We start from the raw sequence: 22,474 nt of genomic DNA, 5'->3' as shown, positions 1-22,474 counted from the left end.
ATCGTTCACACCACCCACTGGATGCCTTGAGTCACAGAATCCATCCAACCACAGGGCTGAGAGCTGCTTTCCTGGGGGGAAATAAAATTTCTGACCCAAGACCCAAGAAGCAGAGGAAAAAATGGTGCTCTAGCATCTGAACGCTCCAAGGGAAAGAAGGCTGATCAGGTGGCACAGTCTCTGGGCACTCAGACACTGGGGAAAGCATGAGGTGGGAGGCAAAGGAGAAAAAAATCAAACAAGAAGTGAAAGAGGGCTTGGGAAAAGCCAGCGAAAGAGCTGAAAGGAAACCACAGCCCAATCTGTGATTCTGCTAAGGGCCCTGGTGATCACCCTTCGCAGTTCCGCGTTGGTGTTAATGATAGTTTAGATGGGCCTTGAACTCCGAAACACCATGCAGAGGCTGTAGTGAGGTCGCTGCTTGCCTGGAAAGATCATGTGATTTCAAACAGGAAAACCTGGTGTTGACAATTATTTGCACTTCTTGCTGGTTTTGTGCTTTTGCATAAGTCATGCTCCTTCCTTTGCACTTGATGTCTTCAACCGTAAAATGAGGGTTAGACCAGGTGAACTCAAAGCTTTCTTCAGGTTCTGATTCTCAGAGTCCCCGGAGAGGGCATGTGACTTGAGAGGAAGTCTTCCCTCCCACACAGAATCTGCCACACTCCTTGTTTGTATTTCTGTCAGGGAGGGGACAATGGTTTTCTCTAAAATTCTCCCTGATTCAAAAGAATGGTGACGTGTCTAAAGTCTCAGTGGCCAATGAACTCAGTCTATGATTTCAGTCCACAGAGACCTGTACTGGAACTGTCTCTTCAGGCTCTCCAGAGAAGGGTATGCTTGTTTAGCAGCTCCAGGGTGGAGATGAAGGGGCGGGAAGTTGGGCGTGAGGGAGATGACCAACCCCACACACGCTGCCTCACAGCTCAGTTCGTCTGCGTTCCTGGGCAGCTCCACATGTGTCTGCTCCGTGCTTGCCAATTTCCATGCCTTTCAGCACAAGTTCTTGGTTCCTGGACGGTTACATGTCCCAGCTGGTCTTCTTCTCTCCCACAAGCTGCCTCAGAACACACAGCCCCAGTGTCTGTCCACCCACCTCTCCCAGAGCTGCATTCTTTCCTCAGCGGTGCCGCGCCAGCCAGCCCAGGGAGGCTGTGATCCTGCTGTCGCTGAAGCCCAAAGATCATGGAGCCAATTCTAGTTCCCTTGTTCTCCCGTTCTTTGCACGCACACATATGCCCTCCAGGAGATGGGTTCACTTGGCTTCTGTTTCTGCTTTCCCTCCTCCTTTGGCACCCTTCTTTTCGTCTGGATTCTTCTTCCAAATGAAGTGTTTGGATCCCTTCTATGTAAATGGTAAGGCAGTGCATTAACTCAGCACAAATTTGTCACATGCCTACCATGTATCACACATTGGGCTGGCGGGCATGAATACAGTAACGAATCAGACACAGTCCGGAGAGTGTCAAAGACCAAACCCCTGATGAATGACACATCCAGAAACTACTCCTTCAGTGGAGACAACCAACACATTCAGGTTACTGATCTTCTCCACAAGGTCTTATCCATGACCCAGCCCTGCTGCCTTGTGAATTATAAACCCAGTCTCTACAGCATGTCCACCTAGGCTCCCTATTCTGCTCTCATTCTGATGATGCAGCAGGAGGTGTGTAATGTGGATGTCAGCCTGTGGGACTGTGGAAAGAGTACTGGGTGGGGGCTAGAGGCCCGAGAGCCTAGCTCCACCTCGACCACATACCTAGCTGGGGACCTGGCAATTTCCCTCTCCATGCCCCTGTATGACTAGGGAGATTGGAGCCCATTGTTTCCAGCATCCTCTCCAGCTCTGAAAAGCTTTGATCCTACTATCTGCGACATGCAATTCATTACAGGAAGAAAGAAAGGCCTAGTTTGAGACCACCAGGCCAGAGACATGACATGGGAAATGAGTGTCATAGGAGAAGAGAGCCCAAGAGAAGTCTGTGCAGACCAAGATGACCAAGGCTCCCTAAAGAGAGGGACCAGCAAGCAGACAAGGACCAATTAAACCACCAGAGAAACTGTGCCTGAACAGCTTAGGTTTACATCAAGGATGACATCATCTTTCCATGAAAAGCGTAATGAGACCATGGGTTTTTAAAGCTAACAGACCCGATCATTAAGGCTGAGTACACGTGCGCACTTCTCCTGAACTACACCCAAGGGCAGGCTCCTACCCCATATCCAAGCCTAGACCATCCTTTTAAAGGCCTTGTATTTGTTTTCTAGTTGTTCCCCTGCCTGAGCCAACTTTCCCCTTCCTACTCCCCCCACCCGTACCTCCCTTCCCTCCTCCTCCCTCCCTATTCCTTCCTCCCTTCCTCTCTCCTAAATACACATGGTTTTTAAAAATTAGCATAAAATCCTATAAAGTGAAAAGTCTGCCTTTCTTCCCTCCCCTGACTCTACTTCTGTAGTCCTCTCTCCAGAGATTGTCACCAGTACCATTTTCTTAAATAAACTTCAAAAGTTGTCCTCTGCACAGACCTCTATGTCTGCATTTACAGACCCTCTTTTATAAAACGGTCCTGCCTCTTTGTTTCTCTAAGTTTTGTTCAGTCTCCATCTAAGTTTACCTAGTTTTACATAGTCTACACATACCCAGAAACTTGTATAAATCAAATTGTATTGTGACAGGTGTGAATAGAAAGTGTTATTTAAAAAGAAAAAAAAAATGTTTTATGTCTCCTTAGGCAATTTAAAATAAACCAAGCAAATATCTCTGTGTTCCTGAAAGAGTCCTTCTCCCCCTCCCCCACCATTTAACCTGTTGTGTGTATGGTATTGGGGCTTCCTTAAGCCAAGCATTCTTGTGTTTCAGTTGTTCTCACGATTAAAAAAAACATACATTATGACTTTTTAGACCATGTGCACTTTATAGTTTTCCATAATGAGCCAAGAGAGCCCAACCGTATTCTAACCCCAGCAGGATGGTCATGCCCCAGAAAAGCATGTTGCAAGCGACCTACATGAGAGGATGGAGTGAGACTGTGTTATGTAACTGCCAGCCCGCGCGTCACTAGTGAGGGCGAGGCTGCTGTCCTCAGCAGGGCCTTAGGCTGTGTGAGAGGTCACAGAGGTAGGGTAAAGACAGATCTTGAATCCGTTTGAAGGTAATTGCAAAACAATAGGAATTACATGCAGAAACTCTGCATACTTGTGCCAGGTGTCAACTGGAGTTGGAATTCAGAGAAGGAAGGCAGGGAGGTTCCCGTGACCTTGGCCAGGGAGTGGGAAAGGCTTGCCGGGGTGCTAAGTCCAGTGTGAGGGGCAGCAGTGAGGGCCAGGGGAGAGGAGTGGTGCGTGAGGGCTGCCGTAGCCAAGGACCACAAACTGGGTGGTTTGCAGCAACCGAAATACATTCTCTCACCATGTTGGAGGCTAAGGTCTGAAATGAAGGTGTCACCAGCCTGTGATCCCTCTGAAACCTACAGGGGAGAATCCTTCCTTGCCTCTTCCTAGTGTCTGGTGGTTGCTGCCCATCTTGGCATCCCTTGGCTTGTGGCTGCCTCACTCCAATGTCTGCTCTGTCATCTTACAGCAACCTTCTTTCTCCCCGTGTGTCTGTCTTTACCTAGTACTCTCCCCTCTTATAAGGACACCAGTCGTATCAGATGAAGGGCCCACCTTATTCCAGCATGACCTCACTTCACATAACTAATTAAGTGACCCTGCAGTGACCCTGTTTCTGAATAAAGTCACATCCTGAGGGACAGGGGGTTAGGGCTTCAACATATCTCCTCAACCCCATAACAAGTGGCAAGGATTCCCCACTTGACTCCATTCCAGTCTGTCTCACCTTCTGCTGTCTGGGCAAAGTCAACTCAGAGCTCAGTCCCTTCTTCTCCAAGGACCCCACCTCTCCCTCAGTACCCCATTTGCACAGCCTCCCTGTGGAGCTTCTTATCACCCAGAACTCTAGCCCCTGCAAAAAAGCAGCTGTGGGATACTCTTATCTAAGCCCAGTTTCCCGCCCTTCTACCTTGCCTTCTCCTTCCCTCCTTTCTCAGACCACAGGGCCCTCTGTTCCCTCTCCTGGTCTACTCCTACCTCCTGGATTCATATCCCTCTTCACTATCTTGGACCCCATTAATTCACCTGTGCTCTCATTGGCACCACTAATGTCCCTGTCCTCCAACAACCCTCGCACACAACCAGCACAAGGGCTGCCTCTTCCAGCATGGATCCTGCTATGATACTGCAGGAAATACTTCAGGGGAAAAAAAGAAAGAAAGAAAGAAAAAAAGCAGATGCCTTTGCCTATCTATTTTGCTAAAATCCAATTGTCATTTCAGCCTAAGCTGTGTCTTAGCACATGTATTCTCATCCCCATTTGATTTTTTTTTCCTATTTCCCAAAGCAGCTTCCCAAACTACCCCCACCCTTGTTCCCATTTCCTTCCCTTCCTCTGGAAATGACATTGTTCTCTGTTACATGGAATCAAGAGGCCATCAAATGCAAAGTTGTTTAACACCCTCCTTCTGTGGTTCAAGTGCTCCCCCCAGCTTCTGTAGTCCCTGGGCACTTTTGCCAAGATGCGAATTCATGTTTATTGAATCCCTCCTGAGTGCCAGATATTACGCTATGTGTTTTCACCTATCATCTCATGTATAGTTTTCCTATGACACTTACATAGTTCTAATTTTGCTTGTTTGCTTTTCTATCCAACCCTCCAGCTACAAGCTTCTTAGAAAAACCTCTTGGATGTCTTTACTCATCATGCGTTATTCCACATAATCATCCAGAACTTTATGAACCAAGTAGAGATTGTCTCTATAACACAGATGAGGAAACCGAAGCTCCTTGAGTTAAGCTACTTGACCAATGTGATAGCACTGGGAAGTAGCAGAGCCCGGATGTCGGCATGAGTCCATCTGAGCACACAGCCCACCACAGTACACTGAGCCAGCGAGTGGCACAGCACTATCCAAGGCCCAGACAGGAGAGCAAACGAGGGCCTGCTCCAACTTGCCCCCTTGGCTCCCTCCCTCCCCTATAACCAGGCACTATTCTCAGAATATAGAGTACGGATTCTTCTAAGAATTATGTAAGCTCAGTAGGGTGCTCTTTTGTTCATTTGTTCAACAAATATTTAATGAGTATCTTGCAAGTGTCAAACCCTGTGCTAGAAATTGTAGACACAACCAGGAGCAAGACAGAACAGGGGCCTTTACAGACTAAAGAAATGGAATGGCTTCACAAAGAAACAGAGGTGGCCATTCCCAGCACCATGCACAGCCTGTCCCCTGCTCTTCCATTTAGTTCAGGGTGTCTGAGCCCCAGGACAGGGATACATTTCTTCCTTCAGGGGTGCCTGGGGAAGATGAGAAGAAAGGCAGGTTGGGTTCCAGTTTCCTTTCCCTTCCTTGAAGGGAAAATGGTGAACAAGGCTGTTTCCCATCACTGAATTTATGGATCACAGCTAGAGTTCAAAACCACTCCTCCAGACTTCAAGCTCTATTACAAAGCTGTCATCATCAAGACAGTATGGTACTGGCACAAAAACAGACACATAGATCAATGGAACACAACAGAGAGCCCAGAAATAGACCTTCAACTCTATGGTCAACTAATCTTCAACAAAGAAGGAAAGAATGTCCAATGGAAAAAAGACAGTCTCTTCAACAAATGGTGTTGGGAAAATTGGACAGCCACATGCAGAAAAATGAAACTGGACCATTTCCTTACACCACACATGAAAATAGACTCAAAATGGATGAAGGACCTCAATGTGAGAAAGGAATCCATCAAAATCCTTGAGGAGAACACAGGCAGCAACCTCTTCGACCTCAGCGGCAGCAACTTCTTCCCAGGAACATTGCCAAAGGCAAGGGAAGCAAGGGCAACAATGAACTATTGGGACTTCATCAAGATCAAAAGCTTCTGCACAGCAAAGGAAACAGTCATCAAAACCAAAAGACAACTGACAGAATGGGAGAAGATATTTGCAAACGACATATCAGATAAAGGGCTAGTATCCAAAATCTATAAAGAACTTATCAAACTCAACACCCAAAGAACAAATAATCCAATCAAGAAATGGGCAGAGGACATGTACAGACATTTCTGCGAAGACCACATCCAGATGGCCAACAGACACATGAAAACGTGCTCCACATCACTCAGCATCAGGCAAGTACAAATCAAAACCACAATGAGATACCACCTCACACCAGTCAGAATGGCTAAAATTAACAAGTCAGAGAATGACAGATGCTGGCAAGGATGCGGAGAAAGGGGAACCCTCCTACACTGTTGTTGGGAATGCAAGCTGATGCAACCACTCTGGAAAACAGCATGGAGGTTCCTCAAAATGTTGACAATAGAGCTACCTTATGGCCCAGCAATCGCACTACTGGGTAGTTACCCTAAAGATACAAATGTAGTGATCCAAAGGGGCAGGTGCATCCAAATGTTTATAGCAACAAGGTCAACAATAGCCAAACTATGGAAAGAACCTAGATGTCCATCAACAGATGAATGGATAAAGAAGATGTGGTGTATATATACAATGGAATATCATGCAGCCAGCAAAAGAAATGAAATCTTGCCATTTGCAACGACGTGGATAGAACTAGAGGGTATTATGCTGAGCGAAATAAGTCAATCGGAGAAAGACAATTATCATATGATCTCCCTGATATGAGGAAGTTGAGAGGGAATGTAGGGGGGTTGGGAGGTAGGAAAAGAATAAATGAAACAAGATGGGATCGGGTGGGAGAAAAACCATAAGAGACTCTTAATCTCACAAAACAAACTGAGGGTTGCCAGGGGGAGAGGGGTAGGGAGAGGGTGACATTGGGGAAGGTATGTGCTATGGTGAGTGCTGTGAAATGTGGAAACCTGGTGACTCACAGACCTGTACCCCTAGGGCTAATAATACATTATATGTTATTTAAAAAATTTTAAAAAAAACAAACACTCCTGAGGTCCCTGATGAGGACTCAGAGTCCCACATTTGCCCTAAATGCAGTTATTCCCTGTCCCACTGCCCATATCGAAAGCATGCCTACTTCCTGCTAGGCTTCCATGGGCATCGACTTCTCTACTTTAACTATGGGCCATTAGGTTGGACAGTTCTTCTCTGTGGGGAGCTGTCTGGCACACAGTCGGGTATTAGTGGTATCTGTGGCCTTGATGCACTTCATCCCAGTAGCAACATTCCCATCGCCCAGCCTATGACAACAAATGACATCTATGACATCTCCGACACTGCTAAATGTCACGTAGGTAAGGGCAGAATCAGGCCCCTGTCAGAAACCACTGCTCCCGTGCCCTGAAAACAGCACAGATAACCTCCGAAGCACCAGCAGGAGCCCCACATCTCCCGAGGGCCACAGAGAAGGCTCTCTGAGGAGGACACCCCAGCGCGGCCAGGAATCTCCCTCTGAAGATGGCTGTGGAGCTGAGCACTGCGAGCATCACCAACTCCGTTCAGATGAAACACGTCCAAGCTTCCCCAGGGGCTCGGGAGATGCTCAGCCACCAAAGCATGCCCAGAGCCACAGGGCATTTGCAACAGGACCCACAGCAGGATAGGTTCGTCCTCCCCATGGGGAGGTTCATCCTCCCCCAGGCCTCTGATCAGCATAACTCAAATCATTCCTTCCGCACGCATGTCCTGCCGGCCACCCTGTTGCCCACTCCTCCTGACATGCCTTTGTTAGCGTGGTCTCCCTTTTCCACCGGCCTTTTCCTTTAAAATGTGATCCTCCCCAAGAGAGCACAGGAAATCACTGACATTTTATCTTGAATTAGCTAAAAATCCTTTGCCCTCAGGGTCCTGTGGAAATCAGGCACACATCAGCCAGCTTTGTCCCCAGACCTTCTTAGTCGGTGACTCTGCAGCCATATCCACATGCCAGGATGAAACTGGCTGAAGCGGGGCGTGTCCGTTTGAGCAGAGTTTTTACAATCCTGACCCCACAAACTCCAGGACATCATAACTAGCGTATGGGTGCAGCATGAGGGAAGCCTCCATTCGGGAGGGCCGTCTGTGAGCACAAGGACCCCAGCACTGAGGAAGAAGAGAAAAGCTGGTCCAGCGAAGCAGAAGACAGAGGAAGAGAAGATGGAGGCCCTTGCCAATTTGATCTTTTCAGCTGGCTGGCCATGAAGGCTGGTGGGGCTGTGACCTGCTCCAATGGCTTCTTGAGGAGAAATCATTCAATAAGTATTTATTGACCTCTGACTTTGTGCCACACCCAGTGGGATTGATTTGAACTGTTTTCCTTCCCAGGCCTCATGCCAAAGCAGCACTGACCCCCCAGCTCCTCAGTAAGGGTTGGATTGTGTGACCCCGAGAATGTGTGGCCAAGAAATGGGTCATGTTTCCTGCCCAAGACTAGTTCAGTTCTAGCCAATTACAATACAGGGATTTGGAGATAAAGAGGATATAGGAAGTCCAAGGAGACCCTGACCCCACTGGCTGCCTTCTAGCGGACAACAGAGAAGTTCCAAGAAACACTTGAGCCTTCAAGCTTCTCTTCAGCAGACTAGAGGTCAGGCCAATGGCATACACTTGTGCCAACCTGATCCCGGAATCCAAACCACCTAGGAGGCTGAAGTCCATCCCCCATGGTTCCCCATGACAAGGAAATTAACCCATCTGAATTAGGATCCCACCCTCTGTGACAGAGACTTCCGTTCCTGCATGGTGACAGATGCCCAGAAAGCAGCTTGGCCATTGGGATTACCATATTCTACTGTGTCTCAAAGCATGGTACCTCAGCCACCTGCATCAAAATCACCCATGGAGTGTTGAAAGTGCATGTAAAAAAAAAAAAGACATCCCCACTCTAGACTAAAGAAATCAGAATCCCAAAGGGGTTAAGAGCCAAGTATCTCATTTTTTTAAATTCCATACCAATTTGGGAATCGCTGGCAAGTGAAAAGAGCACAGACCTTGAAGACCCAGCCCTGTGACTTCTAGACTGTCTGACTCAAGCCGGTTACTTAGCCTCTCCTTCATCTTTAAAAGGGAGAAAATAAGTGGAGTCTGTTGTAAGAATATGTAAAGAAGCCTCTGTCCGCTTTACATGCTTACACAGTTCATGCTCAATATGTCGTCTGTATCGTGGTCACCATGGTTTGGTGGAATTTAGCCAAATGATCGGATCTACCGTGGGTCCTTGGAACTGCTGAATCTTTCTGGAACCCTCTAGCCAAACCCCAGCTGCAGATTATAACAGTCCACACCAGAAGGTCCTCATCATCCGGGATCACTGGTACCCTTCCCTGGAACTTCTGAGGCAGGATTTTTTGGGCCCTAAGGACCTAAGAGAGGTATTTAACCCATCAGAGCTCTGGGAAGAAAAGGCCGGCAGATTGCTGGGGAGAACGCTCCTGCTAAACCATCCACTCCTTTTTAAATGCTCATGTACCAGGACTTCTAAAGGACCTGATCTCAGCCCAACACACACACACATACACACACACACACACACACACACACACACACACGTCACCTAGAGGTGACCTTGCCCACAGCCCCACAGTGTCCGGGGCACCCACAACGCACCTGACAAGCACCGTGTGATAAGCAAGCTATTTTCTGGTTCTGCACAAGGAACGTTTAATATTCCAGAGCTCATACAAATGCAAGAGGCTGCCAAACAGTGTCGGAAAGTTCTGCAGAAGAGCATTACGCATTTCTCAAGGAAATTATTTTTAAAACCTTTTGCCCTGACACTTTCTTCAAAGGGAGACGATTGTTCCTTTCAAAAGTTCCTATGTTCTAACAGAGATAAGCAGCTTACGCCTGCTTATGGCGTGACTAAGTGCTCCTTTACATTTTTATTTCCGCCCTGGATTATTCCAAACCTTCCACCTCTCGGAGAAATCAAGTCCCAAGCCTAGGCGTGAGCAGGAGTTCCCCTGATCCCTTAGCTCTGAACCCAAAGAACAAGATGCCTTTATTAAAGGGAGGTTTCTCCAGCTAGGTATTCCTGGAACTAACCGTCCTTATTTCATAGATCCCCCATCACGGTCCTGACTCATCCAGGAGCCTGCTGCGAACGGAATGTTTATGATCCCTCCCTGATGTGCTGGTATGTGGAGGTGGGGCCTTTGGGAGGGGATGAGGTCATGAAGGTGTAGGGCCCTTAGGAATGTGGTTAGTGCTTTTATGCAAGAGGCCCCAGGAGCTCTCTCACCCCTCACCTCCCCCAAAGCACAGCAAGAAGACAGCCATTCATGAATTGGAAACAGGCCTCTCCAGACCCCAAATCTGCAGACATCTTGGTCTTGGACTTCCCAGCCTCCAGAACTGTGAGAAATAAGTTTCTGTTGCTTATAAGCCACCCAGTCAGTGGCACGGTGTGACAGCAGCCCCAACTGAGATAAGTCCTCTAAGAAGTCTACCCAGCTGGGATTTTAAAGATAAGACTTACAGAAATAGCTCAGAAATTGTTACACAGGACGCTTTGTCTTTGTTTTTGATTTTTGTTTCTTAATTTGGGTGGGACATATTATCCATTATTTTATCCTTTATAAGTTTCTACTTATCTAAAATATCTTATTAAAAATAATGTTTCCTGGGGTGCCTGGGTGGCACAGTTGGTTAGGCAACTGACTCTTGGTTTGGGCTCAGGTCATTATCTCAGGGTCATGAGATCAAGTCCTGCATCAGGCTCCACACTCAGTGTGGAATCTGCTTAAGACTCTCCCTCTCTCTGCCCCTCCCCAGCTCCTGTCACAAATAAATAAATAGATCTTAAAAAAATAAAAAATAAAATAAAAAATGTTTCTAGATATGCAATGAATATGCCCAGGAAAACGTCTTATCAACATAGCCCTAGTCAATCCTGGTAGCACCCAGCCTTTTTACAGTCCTGACCCCAGCCTTTCTGCTCCCTCCCCTTTGAGCATCCCAGTCCATGGTGCAGCTGAGAGCAGAGACCTTAGAATGTCCAGCATACTGCATGGACACCTGGTAAGTACAATTTATTGAGTTTTTTGTTTATCAGATTGAGGCTTCTCCTCCTCTAAAAGCCTTTCCCTCTGAACCACAGTGTCTTCCTTTTCTCTTCTCCCCAGACAGATTCGCTGCATGATGGCTGAGGTCATTCCAGCTGCTTGTATGCTTTGATGACAGTGTGATGGAATCTCAAGTTTAATAACATGGGTCTTATAAATTATACACATATATGCTTATATTTAATTGTCAGCTCAGCACAAGTTGAAAGCATAACTAGTTTTCCAAAGCTCATTCTGTTCTCATGCCCCTCCAGTTTTCTCTCTGGTTCTCTGTAGTCTAGATGGAAGCATTTTTTTTTTTTTTTTCAAGGTAACCCCGCATCCATCTTCCATTTCAAAAAACACTCAGACTCTAACCCAAGAAGTGTCCTGTCTAGGTTTCTTCCTACTTGCCGTTCACACCAGCCCCCAGATCCCCAAATCAGACGGTCTCCCCTAGCAATTCCTGAATTCCACTGTCTCTCCTTTGCTCCCTTCCCTCTTCTCAGTCCATAGATTCTTGGAAAGTTCGGATTCCCTCATAATTTCAGTCTCCAGAAGTCATCCAGACTTCACTGCTCCCAGCCCATCCTTCAACCAGACCAGAGGCCACCTTTAGGATTTCACCCCCAGGCTACTGTTCCTCCTAGCACTATGCTTCATCTACCTGTGAGTGAAAATGAGCTGAGCCAGGATTCTACAGGCAAGAGGCCCTCTTGGCCCTCAGAGACATGCCTGCAAATAGAGCCACAATGTTCCCACTCACCTCCTCAGAATATGCAAGGACAGTGCTCTTTCCTCTGACTTGTGCTGGATTTAAAATGGAGTCGGGGGAGGGACGCCTGGGTGGCTCAGTTGGTTGGACGACTGCCTCCGGCTCAGGTCATGATCTCGGAGTCCCGGGATCGAGTCCCGCATCGGGCTCCCAGCTCCATGGGGAGTCTGCTTCTCCCTCTGACCTTCTCCTCGCTCATGCTCTCTCTCACTGTCTCTCTCTCGAATAAATAAATAAAATCTTTAAAAAAAAATAAAATAAAATGGAGTCGGGGGAGAGCACTGTGATCTTACTGAAATTTCACAACCTGCACACAGCGAGGGTCCTTAGGTCCATAGGAACCACAAGGGTGAGAGGGCAAGGAGTTTGAGTAAATGCCCACCATAACCAACCACTGTTCCTCTCTGACCCAGAGCGCTTGTTGCAGGATCCGGCTTACTCTTCAGAACAATTTCTTCCATTACAATAAACCTTCTCCAGGGGACACCTTTCTTCCTCTCTGCCTTCTTGCTCACCCAATGCCTCTACTCCTCCATACCCCCACTCTTCTCCCATACCCAATAGAAGGGTCTCTGTATCTCTTCAGCCTAAATGGTGGACAGAGTAGGTTGCTCTGCTCAGTGTTGTCCTTGTTTACCTAAAAGGGCTACTCAGTGAATGTAAACAGACTCTTAGAACTAAGAAATGTCTCCTAATTCTGCACCCCACACACACTTGAGCCCAGCAGAGATATCCCATTCTGCTAATACTGGCCCTATTAAGAGGTGATAGTACATCACCTATAATTATCTCTCAAGACCTAGGACTTCAACCAAAGTAGATGTGTCCTCCAACTCAAAAATCATCTAAGTAGGGGCGCCTGGGTGGCTCAGTGGTTAAAGCCTCTGCCTTCAGCTCAGGTCATGATCTCACGGTCCTGGGATGGAGTCCCGCATCGGGCTCTCTGCTCCCCAGGGAGCCTGCCTCCTCCTCCTCTCTCTCTCTCTGCCTGCCTCTCTGCCTACTTGTGATCTGTCAAATAAATAAAAAAAAAATCATCTAACTAAATCACTTTTCTGTACAGTGTGGACTAAAAGCAACTTCAGAAAATAATACCCTTAATCATCTAACTCTCAGTTGACCCCAGATTGGGTAGTGTTCTTCAAGGACTAGGAATCAGAGCAAACAATTTTTCTGGAGATAAATTCACTGGTAGCTTTTCCCAATTCTGAGCAGGAGTGCCTCACCTCTGATCATTTTTCATTCCAAGGAGAGAAAGCAATCTTAGGAAGGGCTGAACTCAATAGCTTTGCACGCTCCTCCTCCAAGGTGCTCAGGAAGAGTCAGTGTACTTCTCAAGGCCAGATGCCCTTTACTAATACTGACTCCATGGGGGAACACGTCCACCTCTACAAGCAATAATCATCATTTCCTTCCTTAAAAGCTTTGTCATGGTCACACTGATCTGTCATTAAGCATCACCTGATCTTAAGAACCAGAGTTAAATTCTGCCAGAAGAGGTTCAGCATCTGAACAGACAATAACCGTGTAATTGCTAAACTCTTAAAATAATTAAAAGAAATTTATGCTGAGGGCATAAGGAAGAAGGAAGAAACAATAGACTTATTTCTTCATCACTAAATTCATTTGCTAACAGTAAATGGCAAAGGGGATATTTAACACATTCTGTGGTAAATGAGATGCAGACATGCCAGCTCCTGAGTTTTCTCCTCAGTCTATTTCCAGGTCTAGCTCTGAGAACCTCTCCCCTGCCCAAGCCCAGGCCTGCCCTTCTTCGCTCCTCCCTCCCCATGTCTAGGTTCCCATAGCCTTTGGAAAGGAGGAGCACCCAACAAGCACAAGACAGAAGCTATACCCTCAGATCCGAGCAAAGGCTGGGACAGACACTAGGAGTCACAGAAATAGTTTTCCCAAAAGACCTACTGCTTGCCTCCCTGCAAGAGCCCAGACCAATGCCTTCCTGGTTTCTCCTGCCCTGGGCCCCCACAGCCCCCTCCCAACCCCTTGTACCTTCACTTCTCTTTGGATTCAAGACTGTTGTACAACTGTTTATTTTTCATCATTTGAGGTAAATGGAGCTGCACAGACAAAGTTACAGAAGCAAGAAGCTTTATCCCCAAGGCTGGAGGTATTTTAGAATCATTGTATATGTAGGGAAGGGGGTGGCAAGAGAGGAGCTGGGGACAGGAGCGGGAGCCAGACATTACCAGCAGGTATATTGCAATGGGATTATAATGGCAGCCACAACTGTCCACCATCCACACTGCCTGTGCAGGACTAAGACTCTTATTACTAGAGCCTCAGTGTGTTGGCTGCTGATGGATCATAGCTGAGTCCCTCTAGGAGACTGAATTCAATTCAGCAAAGTGTCGGGATACATAGGCAATACACAAAAATCAATGCATTCTATATACTAGCAATGAGCAATTGAAAATTGTAATTTAAAAATATTACCATATATAGTATCATATAAAAACAGAATATTTAAGAACAGAATTTAACACAATGTGTGCAGGATCTATAGCTAAAGCCAATAAAGCATTTTTGAAAGAAACTAAGAAGAACTTAAGTGAAGAGATATGCCATCCCTAGGGATTGGAAGACTCAGTATTCTTTTTTTTTTTTTTTTTAAGACTCAGTATTCTTAAGACACAAATTATCTTCAGACTAATCTATAGATTTCAAGTTATTCCAATCAGAATTCTAGCAGGTATGTTGTCGAAATTGACCATGCTGATTCTAAAATGCAGTAGGCCACAAATACCAAAACAACTCTTTAAAGGAAAAAATTTGTGAAAGTTGGAATGACTTGCATCACTTGTTACCAAGACTTACTATAAATCTGCAGTTCTCAAGACAGTGTGATATTGGCATAAGGTCAGAGATACAGATCAATAGACAAGAATAGAGTCCAGAAATAGACCCACGCCTATATGATCACTTGATTTTCACAAAGCACCGAGGAGAGTCAATGAAGGAAAATGGTAGCCTTCCAATAGCTGGTGCTAAAACAATTGGATATCCATACAGATAAACACAAATTGTAACCTTTACAACACATCATACACAAAAGTTAATTCAAAATGTGTTATAGACCTACACATAAAAGATAAAGCTTCTAGAAGAAAACACAAGAACAATTTTGTGACCTTGAGGGAAGCCAAGACTTCTTAGATGACCATGAAAAGCACAAGTCATTAAAGGAAAACAATAAATTGGGCTTTATCAAGCTTGAACACCTTTATTTGCTGAAAGACACATTGATAAAATGAATATTTTCCCCATAGACTGGGATAAATTCATGCATATGGTAGATGAATTGTATCCAGAAAATCTTTTGTTTAACTCTGAAATTCAATAGTAACAACTCAAGCAATACAATTTAGACAGGCACAAGTCACTTCACAAAATGGGACTTGAATGACCAACGCACACATGAGAAGACACTCCATGTCAGTGGTCATCCAGAAGTGCTAATTAAAACTACATGAAACATCTCTGCACACCCATTAGAAGGACTTAAATTGAAAAGACTAATAGTACTGAGTATTTCCAACCATGTGGAACAGCTAGAATTCTCAGGCTTTGCAAGTGGGAATATAAAATGAGAAAATCACTTTGGAAAAGTTTGGCGGTTCTTTATAAACTTAAGTAGACAGATATGATGTGATCTAGCAATTCCATCCCAAGGTATTTTCTCAAGAAACATCAAAATTTGTCCACACAAAGACTTTTACACACACGTCCATACGGCTTTATTCATAATATTCAAAATGTGACTAGTAGTAGACAATTAGTAATTATAGTAATTAATAATAGTGACAGATGATTATTTCAAATTTGAGTTTATAATTTTCCCTTACTACTCTAATTCATTAGAAAAGCTCAGCTCTCCCTCAATTTCTGGTTGGATAAAGAAACGTTGAAGAGAGGAACTATGCCTCATTTAGTTTTGCATGCTTGGTACCTAGTGTATTGTCTGGCATATAGCACAACGGCAGGCCTTTTAAAGGACATAATATTATTTGAGGGGCACCAGGGTGGCTCAGTCAATTAAGTGTCCAACTCTTGATGTTGGCTCAGGTCACCATCTCGGGGTTGTGAGATCGAGCCCCGCATTGGGCTCGGAGCCTGCTTAAGATTCTCTCTCTCCTGCTTCCTCTGTCCCCTCTACCCACTAAAAACATTAAAAATAAATAAATAGATAAAGGACATGATATTGCTTTAAATCACAATATTGCTACGATTTGTAACAGACATATTCCTCCCCCATCCTTAGTTAGAGGCTCCATTGGAAGTTCTCAGAAGCCAGACCTTCCATAGTGGTTGACAGCCCCCTTCACAGCAGCTCAGGACAGGCTCTGGCTCAGCATGGTGAAGGCAGCCTTTCCTCATCTTGCTCAGCTAAGACTGTGCAGTCATAACTGAAAAGAACAGTAAGCACTAGAACCCCCAAATCAGGGGGATTCTAGTCACATCTCAAAGGAAACCAACACCTCAGTTTTTTCCCCTGATCTACAGGAAATTTTACTGACAGACGTGAGAGCCCCTGAAAGAAGGAAAAAGATGGTGAACTAGGTTCCTAGGTCCCCCAGTCCTATCATTAATGCCAAGTTCAGAGGGATTCAATAACGAGTTTAACTGCGGTATGATTTCAAGGTTAATTCCCAGTCACTATTGGATCAGTAGACAATATAAAATTAAAGTGGCAAGAGGAATTATATTTCACACTGAATTTACATTATTATTTTCAAGCTCAGCTAAACTGAAAAAAAATCAAAAGCACAACACTCCAAGCAGCACCCAGGAGAATAATACCCCCCCCAAAAAAAGAAAACACTAAACCCCTTTACACATACACACCAGGGCTGTTTCACCCCCTTTGTTTCCAATCAAAAAGTGGTTTGGAATGTCAGCAGGTAAACACATTTAATTGTTCGCTCACTTCCCTTCATCTTGGTGGCCCTTGGAAAGGCAATGAAAATGCCAAAGTTCAAAAAGTGTTTTAAGATAACATGGATCTTCCAAGACACCCTGGGATGCTTAGGGGTCATTTTTAAGATGGAAATAGAAGATGGGCTATGGTTTTTCCAGGACAATCACTACATTGTTTATTCCTTTTATTTTCTTGTCTCTTTCATCATAATTGCTGTTCCTTGCCTTTGAGGGGATGGTGGTGCTTGGTGAAAAACTCCAAAGGGCCCAGAAGTTCTTTCCTGCAGACTTTGCAAGTTCTAGCCATCAGTTTCTGAAATAATTGTATCTGTTGTAAAAGAAGACATAAACCATCTTAACTTTCCGGAGGCGGTTTGAAAAGTTTCAGGCACACTTAATTAATGAGAGAAGATTGCTCTGCAAGGAAGTTGTGTAGGCCGGATTGTGATCTATCAGATGGCCCGGTTTGCTCCTCTTGGAGCTCTGCCCCTCACTGTTGTGCCAAAAGGGGCACTGATGAAAGTGCCCCTTTGGCACTTTCATTGCCTTTGGCCCAATGACAGCATCACTGAGACTCAGTGTCCTTCTCCATAAATAGCATTAAATGATGATCTATGTAAAATAATCACCTCTACCTGGCACATAATTAACCCTTGGTGAAGGTACCTACAAGGAGATGAGGAACATAAACTGGTCAAAGAGTAGGAAAATGGGAGGAAAAATAGAGAGGGAGAGAAAATGGATAAAAATTAGAGAAGTCAGTGGAGGCTGAGAAGAAAAAGAAGCAGCCCAGGGAGGGGGGGATGTCAAACAAGGCCACTTGACCTTAAAGTCCCTGAAATCAACTAAATATACGTATCATCTGTGGCCAGTTCCTCAAGAAGGCACTGGAATGGGGCACCTGTGTGGCACAGTCGATTAGGCATCTGACTCTCAGTTTTGGCTCGGGTCATGATCTCAGGGTAGTGAAATCAAACCCCACGTCAGACTCTGCGCTCAGCACCATCTGCTTAAGACTCTCTCTCCCTCTCCCTCTGTCCCTCCCCCAACCCCCATACTCTCTCTGCATGTTTCTCACTCTTTTAAAAAAAAAATAATAACTTTCTTAAAAAATAAAAGAGGGCACTTGCCCTGGTACCAGAACTTTACAAATCATCCTTGGCTTTGTGGGTGTTCAATAAACTGACAACCCGAGATGGAATCATCACACTTCCCCGACCTTATATTCCTTCAAAGATATTGGAGGATTGTTATTTAATGGACTAGTAGGGAAAAACAGTAAATATTAAATATTTAGGGCTTCAAGTTTGAAAAAGTATTAAATGTCCATTTAACCAAACAACAAAATGCCAGGTATTTATTTCACATGCACCAGTGTCCTACCAATTGGACAGTGATCCTTAAGGGAAGTTTTTGTCTCTGTGTCCCCAGCAGTACCTGGCACCCAGGAACTCTCAATACAGATTTCTTGAAATGAGTAAGTCTGACATTCCATGTGGCTCAGTACTGAAATGCAAGAAAAGATTAAGACTAGGTTTCTGTCTTCCAGGAATCAGAGGGAGTTTTCCAGGAATTCCAGAGTTGGAAAGGGTAAGATCAATGCAGACTGGATCAATCTAGAAAGACTTGGTAGATTTTCTCAGCATCGATTACTTACAGAAGAATCTTTGTCAGGGGAAAGGATGCCTAAGAGTCTTAGTGGAAAGTACAATTGCCTCCTAACACTGACCCTCAGGTGAGGCTCCTGAATAAGGATGTTCAAAGGGAGCTTAAAAATCACTGGACAAAAAAATCATAGGATGAGCCAACCAAACCTTAAAGGTTTTCTTGTCCAACCAATTCATTTTCCAATACGCAACTGAAGATCTAGACCAGTGAAATGATTCCCAGGGTCACACAGCACATTTAGACCTTAGGACCCCTCACTTTGAGTTTTTGCAAACTCAGGTGTTTGCAATTCCATAGAGACAGTTTTGTCCATTAAGGAAACTCCAGTGGTCACCTGAGTATCGGCCACTCAGGTTCCTCCGGTCAGTGGAGATGCCGCTGCCAAGGAGTTGGTGAATCTGTACCCAGTGCTATCTTTCCCAAACACTTTCTCTCCCTTAGGATTGGCCTCAGTGCTTTGGTTCATCTACAGGAACAATGTTAATGAAGTTGCCACATTACTCATTTCAGCAACAACAAATGAAACAGAAGAATGAGTGTTACTTCTTTCTTTAAAAAATAATCCGAATGTTTTGTTTTGTTACCCACCCTCATACTCAAATAAGAGCCCCCTGACACCCCACTTTCACCTGCTGGACTTCCTCTCTCAAAACTATTCATGCCCTCTTACCCATGAGTCTTGGTTCCAGCTCTTTCCTTCGCCCACAGCATTCTTCCCTTGCTCCCTCCCCGTCCCTTTCTTCATCTACTCAACCATTGAGGTTTAATTTAAAAGCTCCTGCTTATGAAAAGCTCTTCAGATTAGTCAAAATCATAACAAGTGGATCTTTTTTCTAAGACCCCATATGTGCCGTCTGCCTCTATTCAAGTCTCAGTTTTTCTCAACTCCACTGCTGTTCCAACCACCTTCTAAATTATAAACCTCCAGAAAGCATTCTTTTTTAGTGTTTCACTAAACATCACAGAGGTGATGTTAGGTATATGTTTGTTAAATGAAGAGATACATAAAATACCCTATTTGGATATTTTAAAATATTTAGTATGTCTGTGGAACTCTGTAAATTATAGTATCTTAATAATTTCTTTAACAAATGAATGGTTCATAGGGTAACAACAGATTCCAACTCAAAAATAAATGTACTGTTACTTACTGTTACTCTGGTGAGCCTATTTAAAAGTAAGAAAGTAAATTTTCTAGAAAGGTTAATTAGGCCAACAGAGCACCTGGGATTCAAGTTCTCAAAGTGTCCATGATACCATCTGGTGAAGAAGGATGCAGAAGACAGTGTTGTACAACTGTATAGTCATAGAACCATAGCATGTGAGGAAAAGGGAGGCAGGGAGATGGCCATGGTAAGTTTTGTTTCAGATTATATAGGTCGATGCTTTGAGAATAGTTTTAGTCAATATTTTTATCCTTGCTTATTTCCAAATAAGGCTTCAGGAAGAAACTAAAAATCACAAGGAAGGTGTATAACAGAGCAATACTACTACCTTTTTTCAAATCTGTATCTTTGTGTATGAAGGACAAAGAAAAAAAATGCACAATGGACACTTTCCATGGAAAAAACTTTTACAAAGACATGGGTATTAGAGGAAAAACAACAGCATCCAAAAATCATCCCAAACACCCATGATCCCTAAAAATGACTAGCAGCAGGAGTTATGAAAATGTTCCATCAGAAATGGAGTTTTCAGGGGTGCCTGTGTGGCTCAGTGGTTGGGCATCTGCCTTTAACTCAGGTCATGATCTCAGGGTCCTGAGATCGAGCCCCACGTCGCGGCTCCCTGCTCTGTGGGAGGACTGTTTATCCCTCTCCCACTCCCTGTGCTTGTGTTCCCTCTCTCGCTCTCTCTCTGTCAAATAAATAAAATCTTTTAACAAAAAAAGAAAGAAAAAAAGAAATGGAGTTGTCAAAGTCTGCAAGGTTGATAAGCACCTAGAGATCTGAGGAGAAGCTAAAGGCAAATGTCCTCTCTGAAAAGATTAGGAGATTACAAATCATTTTAACAAATATTTATTAAGCATTAAATGAGTGTAAAGCACAAAAAGAGAATTACAACAAGATATTTCCTTAAAGAGCTTATGGCCTAGAAGGGAAAGAAAGCATTCTCACACATACTATATTACCACCCAGCAGCAGTTGATGAAGCATAAACTATGTCTCAGAATTCCCCTAAACACTAAAGTCGGATACATAAAAGACGATCCCAGTCCCCAAAGCACTTATAATCTAAGTAGGGAGACAAGCAATGTATACGAAACCATTTGCAAACCATACAAAACATTTATAAGTGAATATCTTAATCTGGTAGGATAAGAAATGCTCCCTGAATTTTGAGAATGAAGATTTACTTATAGCCTCAGATAATCAAGAGACGCTTAGGGGAGCAGAGGAAACCCAGAAACTGTGTGAAGCCTTGAAAGATGACTGCGAGTCAGGATCCATGGAGAGAGGAGGTGAGAAAGTTCCCAGTCAGACACGCAATACACAGAGAAGACAAGGTGTGACTGACTTGAGGGGAAGAAATCCGCACATGATTAAGTAAACAAGTTACCTTTCAAGGGAAGGGAAGGTTTTTTTGGGGTGTGTGTGTGTGTGTGTGTGTGTGTGTGTGTGTGTGTGTGGTTTTGTTTGTTTTAGTGTCTGGAATTCTACTACTGAACTATGTGTGTTTCAAGATGTAGCTGTCAAGCACCCGTTGGCATATGGCACTGCATCGACTCCGCACAAAAGCCCTAATCTGCTTACCCCTTGAGGCTAGATCCTGCCTCCTCAGAAAACACCACCAACCAGGACACATGCTGAGCCTTTCTCCTGCAAGCCAGGGTTTCAAGTCCTTTTAACTCTAGGAACCCAGGATTACACCGAGACCATGATCCAGACAGAGCAGGAGAAAATGGAAACTGTAAGCACTGGCAGAGCAGATGCTGAAATTATGAGCAGTGCCATGTCCAGCACTCTTGGAAATGATTCAGTAAAGCATTTTCCCCCCAACATTTCTTAGTGATTCTATATAGCCTTGAAAATGAGGTCTTTCTGCCTCATTTTTCACAATTTCAGGATACAGAGAAAAGAAAGGTTTAACTCTTTTGCAAACTGGAAAAGGCATATGCTTACATTTCTTCCCATTCAACAATAACTTAGAGGTAGCTAATGAGATTTTCTTTCCTTCCCTGTGCTCCCAGAAGTCATCCATCCACAACCAGGCAGAGTCTAGCCATGAAATTTTCTACCCAATTTGTGGTTTTTCAGACAGCTAGGAGAGGGATGAAAATGGTTTAATAATGGAAATTGCCATAAAAATTACAATTACAGAATTTGCTAGAGTGAACACCATAATGGACTGTTTGTTTAAATCAAATATCTGTTGACTCTCTTTGAAGATAAATGATACATTCTATATCCTGTTTTCCCCCCAATATACATGGAGAGCATTTCTGCACAATGGTGGTTCTTCTATTTTTCTTATGGTACACCAGCCAGGCTGGCTAGAACAGGTAACTGCACTTCACTCAGAATCACATGTTGAGCATAGCTCAATATCTAAGCCTAGCACTGGCCAGTGACATGGTCAATTAATACTTTCTGGTAAGACCCTCAAGATAAGGGGCACCTGGGTGGCTCAGTGGGTTAAAGCCTCTGCCTTCGGCTCAGGTCATGTTCCCAGGGTCCTGGGATCGAGCCCCGCAGTGGGCTCTCTGCTCGTCAGGGAGCCTGCTTTCTCATCTCTCTCTGCCTGCCTCTCTGCCTACTTGTGATCTCTGTCAAATAAATAAAATCTTAAAAAAAAAAAAGACCCTCAAGATAAGCAGACACCTTATCTAACAGAGAAGCCAAGGACATGCCAATAAACAAACTAAGCTAGCCCTGCATGAACTTAACATAATCTAACCCTTCTCTGCCTTAGTTACTTAATTTGTAAGGTCAAGGAGTTGAGTATCTGTATCTCCAAGGTCAGAATCCTCTAACATTTATGATTCTAAATCAGAAGCAAAAAGAGGATTAAGATTAAACCCCTGTTCAAGTCCTTAGACAAAAACTAGCTCCAAAAAATTTATCCCCTAAAGAACCGACACCAAAGTCTTTTTTTTTCTAA

The 22,474-nt window shown here is 44.4% G+C and overlaps 1 pseudogene; it reads right to left on the bottom strand.

The window, feature by feature from the left end:
• The window catches only part of LOC111142419, a 156,896-nt pseudogene that overhangs the window by 32,657 nt on the left and 101,765 nt on the right, over nt 1-22,474 (bottom strand).

This window comes from Enhydra lutris, unplaced genomic scaffold (genome assembly GCF_002288905.1).
Source record: "Enhydra lutris kenyoni isolate GAN:26980312 unplaced genomic scaffold, ASM228890v2 scaffoldscaffold8, whole genome shotgun sequence".
In the NCBI taxonomy this organism is placed as follows: domain Eukaryota; kingdom Metazoa; phylum Chordata; class Mammalia; order Carnivora; family Mustelidae; genus Enhydra; species Enhydra lutris.
The sequence above is the reverse complement of the archived record's forward strand: the minus strand, read 5'-3'. Positions and strand labels throughout refer to the sequence as shown.